General features: G+C 42.2%; 1 long non-coding RNA gene across 7 annotated transcripts; it reads right to left on the reverse strand.

Annotated features, from left to right (window-relative positions):
* Nucleotides 1-1987: 1987 nt before the first annotated feature.
* Nucleotides 1988-17269, reverse strand: LOC137862257 (uncharacterized). 7 transcript variants are annotated; one of them, XR_011100147.1, is made up of 7 exons: nucleotides 15182-17269; nucleotides 14868-14985; nucleotides 14700-14772; nucleotides 14546-14604; nucleotides 13108-13321; nucleotides 7305-7560; nucleotides 2864-3453 (listed from the first exon to the last, which is right to left on the reverse strand). It is a non-coding gene; the product is annotated as an uncharacterized lncRNA (long non-coding RNA). The 7 variants fall into 7 exon arrangements; XR_011100149.1 differs by having other exon boundaries at nucleotides 14546-14985; nucleotides 15182-15350; nucleotides 15896-17269; XR_011100146.1 differs by having other exon boundaries at nucleotides 14546-14772.
* Between the last annotated feature and the right edge of the window lie 206 nt (nucleotides 17270-17475).

Genomic DNA, 17475 nt, shown 5'->3' on the forward strand with positions numbered 1-17475 from the left:
GCCACGGGGTCAACACCTCACCCCAGCCATCACTTCTGAGCAGGGCTGTCCCACAGCAGCCCTCATTTTCCTTTTTCTTTTGTACCAAAACTCAAACATCAAACCCCAGCATTTGGCATAGCTGCGTAGCATCCTTACTGCACGTGTTTCCAACACATTCTTGGGCCACTGTGCCAATGTGGCAAAAGCTGCACGGGGAGTCGAAACCTGGCACCTGTGCGCTGTGATGCTTTGGCCAAGGTGAGCATCCAGAGCCCAGGCAGCCACATCACTGTCTGGTCCCTGCTGCACTGCACTCCTGAGAGCCATGCTGCCCGTGGAAAAGAAGAGTGCTGCACAACCCTGCACAAATCTGGGCACATGGAAGAACGGCAGTATCAGTCTGTGTTGCCTACTTCAACGTGTTTCATCTCACACTGGTGAAAAATATCTCAGAATTAAAGGTAAATTGTTATGCCTAGATCTTATACTACTGACCTTAAAGATTATTCAAAATTTTCTTGATTTTTATGCCACTTCCATGTCTGAACCACCTGTACCAGATTACTGAACAGTAAAAAGAACCCCGAAATTGTACACAATTCTCCCAGAGCTCTCTCCAGGCAATTCTTGAATTCTGCAGTAAAACTGCAGATTATTGCAGCAAATGCCTACCTCCATCCACAGACTAGAAACTTATCTAAACTGGCATCTGTTGTCGTATTTCAAATATGTTTGTAATTGCTGGAATATATATGTTTGAACTCTGAAGTAAGGCTTGTTTTTATCTAATAACAGAAATGGTAAATGACAGGCTGGAGCTCATTAAAATAAGTTTCTTAGAGTAATGTACCCAAGAACCTGTGTATTAAGTAATCAAATAACTTTTAGGACCCATATATACAAAAAAAGTACAGGGTAAAGAGAAAAATCCTGTCTCCAGTGAGATCAGTAGGAAACCACTAGTTGCTGCAAGGGCACCTGAACTCTAACCAGGCTCTGAGAGTGTGCTCTTTGTAAGGGCACATGCTTATGTAACATGGTTCTTTGGCAAAATTTAATTAAAGAGAAAAATGTAAAGCACTTAGCATTAATTGGTCCAAGTTTGTTAACATACACTATTTAGAATGAAACCTAAATTAGCAGCAAATAATGCTAACTCAGCTGTGAGCATCTCAATTAAAATTACTTTATGAAAAACACTTGTAGACTATCTGCACTTTCACTTTTAACTAATATTTTCTATATCGTTTAATTTTTAAGAGTCAAACAAATGTAGAAGCTTTATTTGAAATGTTGCAAGCTGAAGCAAACTCCATTGACTTGACTTTATCTTAGCTCTCCATTATACCAGGGTCAACAATTCTTTTCTGTAACTTAATACTGAATAAGTATTTTTGCTGACTACTGAAATCAAGTGGGAGGAGGAGTCTGGCAACAGACGAACGCTTTTACTCGTGCTTGTATTTACAGTAGCAGCTCATATACTTAGTGGTTTTTATTTTTAGGCAGGAGAAATATACAATATCCACAAGGCTAAGATTATCATGCCTGAAGATTCTTGTTATAAAAAAGTTCCCTGATTCCTCTAACAGAGGCAGAACATCTCCGGCTTCTCAAACAAGTGACCAGACTTTCTTAGGCACATAGTTTTGAGGCATGTGTTTTGGACTGTGATGACTTAAAAACATGTGCAATTAACATAGCTTTCTCCTTATGGCATTCAAGTTACCAGATCAGGATGATACATAAAAAAACATGCAGATAAGGCATCATTTGCCCAAACATGTCATCAGAAACTGCCTTTCTGAAAATATGTCTCTGGCAGAATGAAAACACAGATATGTGATACGTCGCTGTTTCAGAGCAATCATAATATCACTATGATGCAGACTGCCTTCATGACTTCCTTAGCTCAGTACTGAGGCTAATCTGAATTCTCAGAAGTATCATGCTGGATAACTCTCAGTTTAGTGCAAATATCCATGACAATATACTTGGTGGAGAACTAGGCACAACTGACAATCCTGGGGAAAAGGTTTTCATTGGTGTGGGATACCGCACTGTGACAGCCTGTTCTTTAGAAAAGTCTCTAAAATATATCAGAAATATATTTCTCTCCCCTGTAGTCTTCTCCTGAATGAGAATAGAATTACTCAGCTTTTTTCACAATGCACAGAACAAATTGAAGTTGAAAATAACTATTGGTTCCTTCTTAGCACACAGACAATGGCTGTCTTTTTATCTTTGAGGAGAAAACATGCTGGTCCTATTGCCCTCTTTAAAACAGTAGGTCATCAAAGAAAGGTTTTTTGATGTTTGAGGATCAGTCCCCCAGTGGTCAGTACTTACAGCAATGAGAACTGCAGCAGTGGCAGAAAAGCTGGATGGCTTTACGGCTTGCAGGACTACCACGACACGTCTGACTCCATCACCAGAGAGCTGGCATGTAAATGGAATGAAGAATTCACTGAAATGCTTTGATGTCGCATATATGCTGAATCTAAAAGGAATAGGAGAGTTTGTTTCAAAAAGGAAATTAACAAAGAACATTATAAAGCTATGTAAAATAATGGGTGTTATAAAGGAAGGTCAGGAAATTCTGGTTGTTTTTCCCGTAGTGTAAGGAACCTGGGCATTCACAAAGAGAGATATATTAGCCTAAAAACAAACGAACAAAAAAGAAAACCACACACACAAAAGAATCCGTTCCCTGTTTGATTTCACACCGTGCCATTGCTGCCAAGCCTGCCACCTGACCGAGCACAGCCAAGTCAGGGACCACCGTACAGCAGGCCCCAAACCAGCATTGCGCGCTGCTGGCCCACTGCAGCTACAAGTTATATCTGTGAGGGGTTGCAGCACTGAAAACTTGTGACTCAAAATGAAGGATTTTGCTGGAGAGAAAAAAAAACAGTGCAGAGTTCCTCGTCCTCAGGCAGCCTGCTGAAATTGTACCTTTTTAATTGGAGGAAGTTGTATTTACATACGGAATTTACACGTATCAATGGCTGTGGCAGACTATTTCTGAGGAAGCCCCTTGTTAATATTTTGGCAGAATGAGAGTGTTTTTTTCCCAATTGCAAATGTCGCTCCATCTGCCACAAAACCCGTGGTTCCAGCAGCCTGCCCGCCCCCGCGCTGGGGGCACCGCAGGAGCCCGGTGCATGCTGCTGGGGTACCAGGGCAGTCGCTTGCCGGTCCCTGCGGGAATCAAACCCACCCCGTACCATTCCCAGGAGAGTCCTCTGCACCAGGAGAGCCCCAGCTCCCACACCTCAGGTGCATCTCCCCAGCACCACATTACTAGCTCACCTGAGACAGGGGGGGCTGGCTCTCGCCCCCGTCCCCAAAATTTTCACCCATAGTTTAACATCATAACAGATCCGTCTCCATGAGGCACTTTTTTTTGGTGAAATGTCTCATTTCCACAAAGAAAGCTTCCAGATTTTTTGTTTGTTTTTGTTTTGCAATCTGGATTATAACGAGAAAAAATGAACATGATTTCTTAAAACCAAAAGAAGCATTCGACACAAAAAAAACAACCTCAATTCTAAAATGACTATTTCAGTGATGATTTGTAATCTGTGCAGTTTCATCTACTTGATAATACCCAGCTTAGTGTTAGATCTAAAAAAGGAATGAAATGAGAAAATCATTCCTTTGATATGCACTAAATTATTCAGTTAGTAAATTAGTGAATCTTATTCTGAGTGTTATTAGCTATTAGCATGTTACACTTCTTGATGTTGCTTATGAAGAATGCATACGAAAATGAGGAAAAGATTTCCCTTTTGAAGTTGCTGCCACTTGAGTTGTTGACATTTCTCTTAATTGGTGGCTGTCCTCTTGAATGCAGTATTCTGCTGTCTGTTTTCATGAGATTCCTAATTTTTAATTTGTTCTCTCATTGATTACACTTTTTTTGGGGGGAATGAGTAACTATCAAAATAATTAGCTTTTCAAGGGAACCATGTTCTCCTAAGATATTTATTAATGAGTCTCTCAGTCAGTATACCTAGGCCTTATTCGTAGGGAGAATTTCAAGCTAACATCTGGGCTGGTCAAACCTCTTCTGATACCCCTGTGGGCAGCAAGAACCTCATAGTAGATTTCAGGAGGAACAAGATCAGCCCCTAAGAATTTAAAAAGATCACCGATATTCAGTTTGTATGGGGAAGATATTCAGTATCTAGGAAAACCTATGATACCTTCAGGCTCCAGTGTAGGATTCTGGAGGGAGTGAAAAGGAAAATGACAGCAAGGCAATTCCATCTGAACAAGGATACTGTTTTCAAAGAAGCTATTGACTTCCGCAGCAGGGCTAGTGAGCCTCTGTTATTCTGCCTGCTCTGTAATACTGGAAATGCTCGGCTCCCTTTTATTTAAAGTCAATGCAAGTTAAATAAAAATGAATCCATTTAAAACAACAATCATTCTGCATATGAAGTTATTTTCCACAGGAGAGCCAATAAACTTAAATAAGTACATACTCGTTTTAGAAATCATCGTCTTATACTCACAATTAAAGAGCACGACAGATAATAAAGCACTCCAACATGTTACACATTGCTGCAGTGATCTAATCTCATTCTCTTCCTGTTTGGCTTCTATAAACCAGTTCTCGTCCCTTTCCTTGCTCTCCTTCTTAACCTTAAAATCTGCCTTGCACATTGCCAGCTATCCTCTTCCTGCTGAAATGCAATCTCTCTTTGGCATGTTGGTCTCTCTCCTTTTAGTAGCTCTTTCAAATCAGACCAGAACACCACCCTCTTGCTTTCTTTCTCTGCCTCCCTGCAAGCTCTCCTGCTCTCTCCCCTAGTTCCCTTGCCCCTTCGTCACTAAGGAGTCTCTACTACAAATTTGCCCATCATTCCTAGACTTCTGCCCACACTAAAAGCTCAGCCCATGTCCTGGCATAGGTGCCTGTGGGCACCCAGTGCTGCCCTGCCTCAGAGCCAGCTCCGTGTGCTGGGGCCACTTGGGTCTACAGCTCCACATAGCTGGTTACAGCGGGGCTACCACCTCTACGTACAGGCTTTGTATGTACCAGGGAACAACTGCTGGCTTTGGGCTTCTGCTGGTACTGAACTGGAAGTATCTGAGTGCTAACTCCTGCGCCTCCTGGCAGTGAGAGTCATTTCTAGAAGAAATAGATCAACAACTACAAGACAAATTGTCAGAAAAATCAACATCACCTTTCAGATTGAAAATCAATATAAAAATAATAACATTGAGGAGAAAAACAAATAACTAATTAACCAACCAACCAAAAAAACCCGAAGTGATTTTGCACGGGCTATAAGGGTTGTTATAAACAGGTGAACAGACCATTACAGAGTCATATCTTACAGGGAAGCTTCGCTTTGGAGAAGAGCAATGTTTATAGAGCTAATTTTACTTTATTGAATACTATTAAAATACCTATTAGAAGTTAGAAGTTGTAGTCTAAAATACTGCAGTGCAGCTCACAGAAGAGCCAGCACGGGCTGTAAAGTGGCCTTACATGGTGATCTATTTCTGCCAGAATATAATATAAGCTATTTCAAGAAGCCATTTACAAGTAAGCTGCCTGGGTAGAACCCTGCCCTCCCTGAAATCAATAGGAGTTTTGCCGATGACATCAGTGGAATGAGGTTTTCCTTTCGTTTTTTAGCCTGTGCAAGATTAAATATTGGGTCAGAAAAACAGTATTAGTTCTATTGCATGCAAGTGCCAGTGATTTTAAAAACAGCATTTGCTTAGGAGGATTACTAAATGGAATTTGCAAAGTGATTTGTTAACGGAAATGATTTTTTTTTTTTTAATTCATCTGTATTTCCTTATAGGTAGAAGTTCCATCTTACTTTGTACTTAAGCATACTTCTGCTGCACCAGTAAGAAGGACACGCTCCAGCTATGGGCCTTTGGGCGTGAGAGGCACGTTGCTTCCCTTCCCCATTCCAATGGAAAAGCAACAAAGCCGACCGTTTAACAGTACGAATTCCATTATTACACGGCTTAGAAGCTTTGCAAGCATCTAAGTGCTGCAAGTGCTATGATAATTTATCTTTGAACTTGTTAGTAACAATGCATAATTAACAAGTAAGCTGTAGGAACATGCAATTGCTATGTATTTACATAGTATTTTCCAGGCGGTTGTGGTGTAATTACAGAGATTATACCTGCTCTGGAGCACAAGGGTGCATGGTGCACAGTGTTCTCTGTTTGCGTTATTTCCCACACTTGGCCCAGCGAAGCAGAGCACAGCTCAGTGGGGTCTAACAACGCCTTTCACTCTGGTGGAGGTAAGACACGGGGACAGAGCCGCGTGGACCTGCACCCAGCCCCAGTGTTTCAAGAGTCACCACAGGTCCCTTCTGTTTGGCGCAGCAACACTTGTTTTTGAGTTCAAGTTATTTATGCTTTGGACCACTGCCCTTTCAGTGATATAAATGGAGTTAACTATGCAGATTCAAAAATTAAGACAGGTTGGGCACTTTTAGTATAGCAACGTTTTCCTGTTATGTATAATATGATGTGTTTGTGTAATAATTATAGATAAAAGAAAGCATGAAAAGAATCCACCTTCTACAAAGCTTTAAAAAAACACACGACAGCATATGACAACTACTTTGCCCTAAAATTCATTAGGTTCAGAATACCAAATGTGAAGTTGTGTAACTTAGGCACTATAAAAAAATCAGCTAATGGTGAAAAGTGCAAAGAAATATGCTGTATCTCTGAGGTAGTCGTGTTTTACTTGACTCAGCATCAACTGAATTAAAACTAAATTAAAAGATTCTATTACATTCGAGACCTGCTTTCTGCAGAAAGCAGATCTCTGTGCACGTCAAGTGGCACAGGAATTTGTATGCCTGGCTCCTAAAACAGCGGCATCTGCCTTTCAACTGATGTATGAAGCATCCTGAGCATAAAATACACAACTTGCTAGGCAGTGGGCACAACACTACTCTGGGTATTTAAGTAACGTAATGGAAACTGATAGATTTGCTGATGTTGAAGATGTAAAATTTAACTTCAGCATACAAGGAAGTAACTATGAGCTACTCTGCTCTGTCTAGAAGAAAAAGTAGGTATCTCTTTGAAGTGCAAGTTAGTATTATTCAGCTTCACGATAATCTCCCTGTCTTAAGGGATGTGATTTATGAGTACAATGATAACACTTCATGCTCAGAAAGGCCAGCAACGTGACGTGGCAGGGCGTGAACTGCGCTGGGTTATTTTCCTGTTACTACACTGGCTGCTTACAACCGCACCATAAAACCAAGATGCACATTCACACAACCTAATGATCTTGTTTGAATGTCTCAGTGTGATTTTACCTGCTGTGTTGCAGCCAGCATGCTCGCGGTTCACAACAGCCTCTGGACAGAGCTCCGTGCCAAGCTCCAGCACGCTGCCTGGTGCTCCTGGCCCAGCGGATGGCTTCGCTGCTGCTGCATCCTGCAAGCAGCCACCTGGGCTGTGAACGTGAACGCGTGACGTTTGCCACGGCTCACGAACAGCTGCTGCCTCTCGCTCGACACCTTGCTGCAGAGCCGTGTGCCGCCTGGCGCTGCCGTTATGTGCTCGTCATGGCTGGAAAAGAGTGAGAATACTGCTGTGACTTTTGAAGAGAAATTGACACTCAGGCTTCTGAATTTCCCAGCACACTATTTTTCCCAAAGACTCGATGCTTGAGTTCTAGACAGGGCTCAACTGGTTGTGTAAAAGTCAGGTCCAGGGAATTTTGATGCTTGGCATCAATAGCTTATTTCAGCAGCATACTAAATGGAATGGAATAAATGAATCCCAAGCGTTACTTATCAGCACCAACAGTTTAAATTTCAGTCCATCTCAGATGATGTAGCTCAGGAACATTAATAAGGTGCACTAAGTCCTGTCTGCACTGACAAATTTAAAGATAATTTCAGAAGAAGACAGTTTGAAAGGAAAACATAATCTCCCTTTGCAAAATTCCTACCTGGAAAAAATGTGAATTGCTTTATGACTTGCATTCTTCAGTATTTCTATGTGGATTTTTTTTTTCCCCAAGGTTTTCATATTTTCATGGAGTGGACCCTTCACAAGGAATCAGGGAAAAGATGCCCATATGTGACATAGTTAAAATCACAGATATCATCCATAGATTTCATGACTTTTTCATTTCTATTTCTTCTATTTAAAATCATGAAGTACCTGGGTGACAAGTTGCAGCAATTGTTTACATTATCTAAAACACCAGTGCAGCATTTTTGCAGCACACCAGCAAGAGCCAAGACCCGTATTCTACAAACATCTTTAAAGGAAACATTTCAGGCAAGCTGCAAACTTTGGGTTTGAAATTCTTGCTCCAGTTAAGGTCGGCACTTGGCGTTCGAATTTTTTACCTCCTTACCTCCTTTTCAATATTGCATATGCGTTCCAGTACTTTCTTTTTAAGAGGAGACACATTAAATACCCAAATCCCTCTGAACAGTGAATTCTTTTAAACTTTTATCTGAAGAGATGCTGTTTTACAATCTGAGAAGCAGAGTCTCCTCTGTCTATTCAGTGGCAGATAATTCAGAAAGGAAGGCTTTCCACTGACTTCAGCAGGGTCTGGATCAGACCCTTCAGCTAGCATTTTGATAGAGTTATTTTTCATTAAGATGCAACAATAACCAGTAGAACACTGTAATTATTTCTGGGGATTAAATAATTTTTGAGTGGTGAAATTGTGCATGATATCAGTCATACTTTGGAACCCAACCACTTTATATGCCATTGAAGGCCTCATCGCACACAAGGGATGCTTTGTGAGCCAAATTGGAATGAACTGGAAGGCAACAAAAGCTCTGGCTAGGAGCAGACCCTAGTTGTGAAGTGTGCGAATGATGTTCTCTTTAGGGCTGGAAAAGCTGTCTTATAGCTGGTGTGAACATTACAGATGCTGGTAAACTGTGAACCTCTCAGTGAATGTGCATGCCTAAATCTGAAATCATTTTTGAATAATTCTTGCTTTCTATGCGAGTTTTCTAGGAAGGGGCTTCAGAAGTGTGATTTTTCCCAGCAAGAAGACTCAACAGAAATCCAGCTCTTCTTGATGGAGCTGAGGAGCAGACACCATGTGATGCAAGTTCATATAGGGCGAGCAGAATTAGGACAAATGTTTGAACACTTCTCAGCAAATTGCTCACAAATGACTTACAGAGAGAATTACTTGCAGAATGATTACAGCATATGTTTTCAAAAAAAAACAAAAAAAAAAGAAAAAGATTCAGGAACATCTATCTGCTCACGGACAAATAATGAAAAGAGGAAGAGGAAAAAGTTATCAAACAAATATGAAACTGCAAATTACTCACTCAGCTCAGTTTGCAACAAGCAATTTTTATGGTAGTAGGAGCTTGTGGAGTAGGAGGTAACTGCAAGAAGAATGATTGATTCAGTATCTTATATTGCAATTCTGGAAGGGGTTCAACATCTAATTTAAAAGCCATTTTCTTGCTTTTACCCAGTAAAGAAAACAAAATGATTGTCAATGACTGTGAGCTGTTTTGGGCAGATAGCATCTATTTTGTGTCCCTGTGGTCACTGACAAAGGCTGGTTCGTAACAAAGAGCAGTTACTTATTACAAAAGACCTCTCCTGCCAGAAAAACAAAACAAAAAAAAAAAAGAAAAACCTGCCTGAGGAAGGATATTGCCATCATAATCCTCTTTGCATCTTCCCATTAGAGAGGAAAAGGTTTGCCTTTCCAGAAGAGATATAAAATTGGTCTTAAATTTGGTGCATTTTTTCAGCCTTTGCACTGTGGAGACTTGAGTAAACTGCTTCTTCTCCAGCCTCTCTTTTGGTCATGTCACTGGAAAGGCATGGTAATAAAGTAAGCAGTGATTTACTTTCCCCTTGGAAGACAACAAAACACACTTTGGGCATCCTTCTCCTTAGACTGCCTGTTGTCCCTCCTTCCCAGCCCAACAGGAAGCCAGCCACCACACACCGTGACACTGGCAGGTATTTTCTGCTCAGGACAGAGGGGGTGGCTGAAACGTATTCTGTGCCCATGGCACAGCGGGTGTGCTGTCAGCATTCAGATCCCCTTAACTCCTTATACCTGTCTTCCTGATTCCATATTTAATTCTTAATTTAATTCCTGAAAAGGCACATGCTATTTTTCACAGGGATAACAGATGTGAAGGAGTCCACTTGAGCCCTACTGCTTCACTTCAAAACAAAACAAAACAAAACCACAAAACTTAAGATGTTAATGCTGTAAATAAACATTATGGCACAATCTTTGGGTAAACGATATCCAACATTACACAAAATTTTAGTCACAATAAAGGATTTTACAAGCTCCTTTGAACTAATGAAAGAAAGGGTTTCATTTAGAACAGTGATGTGTTCATTCCAGTAAATGCCATTTGCCATAAATCTCAGTATAAACTGAGCCAAAATAGTTTGCTACGACTTAACAATAACCAATGACTACAATTTCATTTTACTCTTACTATGTTTTTAGACAAAAGGTTACCAGCATCAATAGATTTCTGTGTCCACTGAAGGGAAGAAGAAGGTGCCTTTCTGTCTCTGCTGTGCTGATGGCTGTGCTTGAGGAGCTGCTCCTGCATCACCCACCTCTGCTGGGGCACACAGCAGCTCATCACCTGCAAAGTCACAAATTTAACTACACGAGTGCTCTCATTCTGACCATAATCTGAATGTAGAGAGATTTGGCCTGCTTCGGTTTGGTGACTGCAGGTATAGATGGAGACTCCTTGATCCAGGTCAAAAGCTACCGCTGCCCTTTGTCTTTACCCTGCCCAGAATCCCCCAATCCAATTGCATTTAGGAAGTTGGGCTAGAAAGGGTAACACAACATTCTGCTGCTGCAGCCCCCCCAATCCTGCAAGCTTTTTTGCTATTGTTTAATTTGCTACATGTGATTAACTCCTCTGTGTTTCTGCCTGGCAGAATTCACGACTAAAAATACCCTGCGAGTATACGGTGTGTGCTGCAACACTGGCAGAAAGTAAATAAGACCATAGTCTTCATAATCGCTGTTTTTGCAAAGAACTACTGTTCCCAGCAGACTGGCTATTTTAGGCTGTAAATGGAAAGCAGAAAATGAGATTTTCTTTCCCTGCCAGGTCTTCTCCTGGGAATTTTATTGCTTTCTGCTGTGCACCTACTCTGGGTGTTGATGGCAGCACACCGATAATACCGGTGTCATGGAGGATGGATCACTGGAACTGGTTCTGAAATATGCCAGTGAACGTGGGAAATAATTTCCACTGGTATCAACATATCAATTGTTGATATAAAATGGAGCGATAGATCAAAAGCAGATCGGGATAGCCTGATTTACTCCATGATTCACTCCATGATTCAGGTGACAGTTCATTCAAATTCAGCTTTGCGAAGTCAGTAAAGGTATTCTTTAGCTGCCTGCACTTTCTGTTCTAATATTGGTAATATATTTACTTCTATCTTACTTTTGCAGACCACCTTTTACCTCTTCTTTGATGATTTAAGTGCAGTTATGAAAGTAGACACTCTTGATTTGTAGTCCCATTGACACCAGTTATGCCTGGCCTTATCTGCATTATATAGCACCTAAACCACACGTATCGTATAGCTCTAACGAAAGACCTTTGCACGGTGTTTACATCTGAGAAGCATTAATTATCATTCTTAGACTTCATGTATTATGCTTTTTATTTTTTTCTGGAAAAAGCTCTCCATTATTAGGAATTCAAAAGATTAGGCTTTGTTACAGTAACATGCAAATCTGGGAACTTGAGAACAAATTATAAACCTTAGCATTTACTGCACCTTTTTGATGCCCCAAATGGTGTTCAGAAAGATTTTCCGTTCCAGGAAATACCCTAGATATTTCATGGCATGGATACTGCTGTGGTATCAGGTCTGTATCCCCCCATTTGACGGAACACCACTCATGAGCATCCTTTGGCTTGTTGAGTAACTGGTGATTTATTTTAATCAATTGTAGTACCACGGCAAAGTGCTCTCTTTCTGTGTATGTAAGTAAGAAACTTTTAACCCGGGAATAATGTCAATCGTGCTGTTTTATGTACTGAGGGAGAGGGAGTGAGCTTTTCTGGGAGCAAACATATTGAGTGAAAGCATACCACAGTCAACAAGGGTCAGCTCTGGCACTGGGCAGATGAAGGAATTTCAGAGAACACGTGAAAAAAACAGATGGCTTTAAAGAAATAAATAGAAAAACTGCTTTGTGTTGTACCCAGACATCACATGTGATAATCCAGACATCACAAATTGCTGTCAGAATTATGATCTGTCATTCTTATGCTATTCCCTTTTGCTTTGTCATTTACAGCAATCATGTGCTTGCCTTCAAGCAGTCTGATGTTGTTCACTACTTGGTTCATTTGACCTTAAAAATATCATTAACATGGCAAAAACATTTGAAAGTTGGAAAATTATCATCTAAGGAAAATTCCTGGAACACAACGAAAGACAGGAAGTGACTGAAGAACCCCCTCTGATGTATTCTATTTGAAAAGGGTCTGTCTCTCTGCATCTCCTCACACACCACAAGCCGCAGCTGTCTTTTCTAATGCTGCTTCCTCTGCACTTTTTGTGACAGGCTCTCTTGCCCTTAAAAATTTCTTTTGGTACTATCTTCATCCTCATCATTTTCTGCTCTCCTTTCTAAAACAGTGCAACACCTAGCTTTTGCTTATTGCCCTACTTCTTGCCCTCTTGTCAGCTCCAGACTTCCTTTTCTACCTGTGATCTTATTTACTTATCTGGGCATCTTTTCCCTCTGTCCTTCACTCTTTAATCCCATGGCTTTGTGTGTAATCACTCACATCCCTGGACTCCCTTCCCCCCTATACAATTACAGCTCCTCAAAATCAGAGCAGCAGACAATAGACGTTTTTAGAAACACAGTATGCACCATGGCTAGCCACCACCAGAACTACTTTTAGATTTATAGCCTTTTTCTCCAGAGAACCCTACTTCTTTTTACATAGGTGTCAGCTGGAAGCACAGCGTGCATTTCTCCCCTTTGTGCGGCACCTAGCACAGTGGAGGACATCACCTCTTTGGTCCCAGGGATGCTCAAAGTATCTTTCACCTGCCAGGTCCTTGCCTCCTATGCTGCAGACTTACCATCTTCTCCTTCCTCCTTTGCAGCCCTTCAGCTTGCAGCTCCTCACTTTCCCTGTGCCGTACACATATGGGAACCTGGGCAGGACAGCTGGGACTGCTTCAGTGCATGCTGCTCAGCTGCGTCCTTGTGGTCCAAGCATCTTGCTGATAAGATGTTAAGCCAGCCCAGTAGCCTCAAAGAATGTTCAACTTAACACTCAAAACGTCGTTTATCCTGGAAGTTTAACACATGCAATGTTCAGAAAGTGTACATAGGGAAGGTTTTTCCTACACCATAAAAGGGGTCGTATAAGTCCTGAAAGGAAGAGCCTGGGAGCCAAATAACATGGCTCTTCAGGCAGCTCAAACTGCTTTTAAAGTAACTTGATCAGTTAGGGAACTAACTGATCAAGAGAGTCCCCACTCCATCAGAGGGAAGAGGAGGAGTGGGGACTAGCACCCCTGCTCTTGTCAATTCTGTCAACTGCTATTGAAAATAAAGGGCCTGTAGAAGAGAGGGTCATAAAAGAAAAAAGGAAAGAGTTAATTTTCTGGAAAAAAGAAAAAGATCAATTTAATTGATACCAAAGGTCTGTTTTTACTGCTGAAAATTATATCAGAAAATGTCAGAATTTGAGAAAAACAGACTTATGAGAATCTACCAAATTCAAGAATGAGGAGTTTCATTTTTATACATGTATAAATATCAAATATCAAAGAACATCTCTGGTGGTAAAGTGCAAACAACAGGTTGGGGCTTTGCAAAATCAAGCAGTGGCCTTTCACAGAACCTTTTACAGTCAATACCATAAGAGTAAAATAATACAGTATTTCATAAAGGGATTTCCAAAAAGTTTTTAGGTGAGAGTGGTGCAGTTTGCTACAGTTTCACAGCATGCACTTGAGTTTACTCTTTTCTCAGCCAATATAAAAATACTGTCAAAGATTTTTCCACATATTAAGCAGCCACTGATTTGCAATGTGAAGATGCAATTAAATAGTCTGATGGATTGTTGAAGGTTCCATCAGCTCTTTCAAGGCTTTCATATCACTTAATTGTCTGGACAGTAAATTTCGATTTTACTTATATTATGTGAGTAAAGAAGTCATGTTCCATGAAATAACTGATGTTCAGCTGGGTACTTATTAAAGGATATACATGACTCTTAGAAGGGCACAGGCTCAGCAAAACAGAAAACTGACCCTTCAGGTTGAGCACCCTAAAACTGTGTCATCCAAAACCCACAAACTGCTTGGGAACAGTTAGGCTAATGTTTACAACTTTTGTTGTAAGTTCTTGTGGTGCTATTCAGTGCAATACAATTATAAGCACATGAGCTTTTTGTATCACACAGCTGTTAGCCAACAACATCCTGATGTTCAGCCAGGTCTGCTATTCTAATAGCAGACTGAAACTTTTCTAAGTTAAGCCTAAATAGAAACAATTGCATGTCCATACCTGTACTTGCAGCATTCTCCTGGTGTCTTATTTCATTGAAGATCCTCTGACTATTCAGTCTGTTATTAAGGAGAACATGTATCAGAATATATATCAGAAAAACATCTTCTCTCAGAACAGAAATCAAGATCAGTAGGCAGGAAAACCTTAGTACCTTAATGGGGCTCAATATGAATGACACGTGGGCTAATCCATCTGTCAGTCTTCTCCTACTACAGGTACTCTAGCTGAACAAGAAACACTGTATTTTGTTAATTATTTGTACTTCACATTGCCCCATACCATGGGGTCCCCCTGGGCAGGCACACAGGAGCAGACAAACCTTGTCCTGGAGGCCTGCAGCTCCAAAAAGTGGATGTTTGCCTCCTGCATTTTCAACCTTCTGCCAGGGTTGTTTCCCATCACTAACTGACAGAGTACTAAAATGGCTCTGAAGAAAGCTGTAAGTTCGGTTTAAATCATTAACTCCACTGACTTCAACATTCTGGGAGCTCACACTAATCTCAGACTTCCCAGCAGATTTTAAAATAATAAATACATTCATAATAATAAAATAATAATAATAATAATAATAATAATAATAATAATAATAATAATAATAATAATAATAATAAATTAATAATAATCTGCACCTACCTCACTGTCAGCTTTATGGGTCTTGTCCAACACATTCCCCAAAGCCCATCAGGGACCCAGCGTGCTGTTGCTGTGTCAGCAGGCCACTAGCAAGGCACCAGCTTATTCCAGCAGAGCATTGGATACTAGGCAATCTGGGGACTGTGTGAAACTTGTCTTTCATAATTACCTGTTAATCAGTGCAGAGTGCTTTCTAGAACAGCTTGATATAATACAAAATCATGCTTTAAATATTCTTGGCTTACACTATGTACCAGCAAGAGAGGAGGATGACCTCGAGAGTGCAGGGTGGTTTCTTGAGAGCCCACAGAAATACTGTGACGTGATACAGCTGAGAGAAATAGTTGAAACTGGCCTGAAGCTGCCAGCAGGGAACTGAGGGAATCCATAAAGTAAACAGGAGAGCTGGGCAGTTTCTGTCTCAGCCCATCTATAATGCCACAGGGACTGGTATTTATTAGGAAAATAGGCATTATAAGGAAAATAAGACACAGTCAACCTATGACCGCATCTTCTGTCTTGCAGACAGATGAACATGTTATTTATTTGGACCTTCTAGGCATTCTGTTTGCCCACACACTGCAGCCAGTCCCTTGGCAGAAGCCCCGCTTGCCGAGTCAGTGAGCAGGACAGCAGGCAGAGCTGGCCTGTGAATGGGGCACATGTCCCAGCACCATCCACAGCCACCCTTAGTAAAACAGAAATTGTACACACCTGTTTTCCACCAAGATCACCGAGCACAGGTCTGGCCCACCAGCAGGCGGTCTGCTCACCCCCGGCGCTCGGTCACACAGGAGTCCAGGGAGGGGAGGCACCCCCAGGTGAGGGGAGCAGTGGTAGCTCACCGAACCCCCAGGGATCCCCAGGAAAAAGAGATTTTCTGTCTTCGGAAACTTCTGTTGGGGTGCACAACCCTTCTGCAAGCTCCTCAGGCCTCTCTCCAATTGCTGCAGAGTTTTGCTCCTCACATTACTGTGAACGGTCTTCTCATTTCCAGTCTGCGTTTATTCATGATTAATTTATACCCATTTGATCCCAGGCTAGCATTAACCTTTAACTCCTACAGTTTCTCTGCTTGATATTTACCCCTAAGGGTATTTATAAATAGTTGTCTTCTCTCATGCTTAGCTCGTTGTGCTAAAAAAGATATACTGATGTTTATCGGCAATGGAATCTTCCTGCACAAGAACAAGCGTGTCGCCTCATCTCGCAGATTAGCCCAAAATAGGCCTCTGGCTTGCAACAATGCGGTGTTCCCAGTTACATTCAGAGGCTGGTCGTTTTTGTCTGGCAGTGACAGCTACTGGGTGTTGGGACACCAGTCCCCACCACTTTGGGAGCCACAGCCATGCCCATGAGGGCCCAGCAGGCCAGGCAGCGCCATGTCTCTCTCCTGAGGCACCCATGGGCTGCCGGGCAGAGCTGGCCCCTCGCCTGCCAGTCATGGGCGGGCTCCTCCTCTGCAGCCTCCCAGGCTACGCCTCCAAAATGAGGCAGCAGCCTCCAAAATACACAAAAATCAATCTGAAATGAGTTGGTCGGCTGAACCTCGCTTGAGTGTTGGGTGCTGTGTAAGCATCCCCACAGCAGAAGGGAACTGTTAATTGTCCTAACTGGCACCTCCCTCTGCAAAGCTCCTCTGTGTCTTTGTTGGAGAATTATTATTTGGGGCGGGGAATTATCCTGGCAGAACACGGCTATCAAAGTTACACTCCCCACTGTACAGACTGCACCTTCCCTTCAGACCACACACTCCTCCTGTCACATTTTCCTCTTCCTTTCCCTCCCTTCTCCTTCCCCCTCAGTTCCTCCCAGCGCATGCACTTGCCCCTCGCCGACCCGTGGCACTCGCTGCCGTGAGGAGAAGCTCCTGCAGGCTGCCCAGGGCAGCAGGCCTCATGCAGTGGTGGCACAGCGCTGCCCTTCCCTGCTGGCAACCTCTGAAAGCTGCCAACACGCTGTACTGGCACGGTGCTGGGAGGAGCGGAGAGGGAGGTGGGAGCAGGAGGTGCTGCGTCGAGCACCATTGTGGTGCCCGGGTGGGCACTGGGGCTGAGGAAGGTTTACCACATGCACACTAGGGTTACCTTCGTGCCCTCTGCTATGTTTGCGCCCCCACGAGAATTCTGGGGAATAAGTTAAACACTTAAAGGATTTACTAAGAAAGCTACCATGACAATTATTCCTGAACACTTGTGGAATGGCAAATCCGGATCCATCTAGCGTCCCGTGGGAAGGTGGCAATGGCCCTTGCCCCAGCTCCACGGGCTCGGGCACTTCCAAGAGGCAGCACG

The sequence above is a fragment of the Anas acuta genome, chromosome 11 (assembly GCF_963932015.1).
Source record: "Anas acuta chromosome 11, bAnaAcu1.1, whole genome shotgun sequence".
In the NCBI taxonomy this organism is placed as follows: domain Eukaryota; kingdom Metazoa; phylum Chordata; class Aves; order Anseriformes; family Anatidae; genus Anas; species Anas acuta.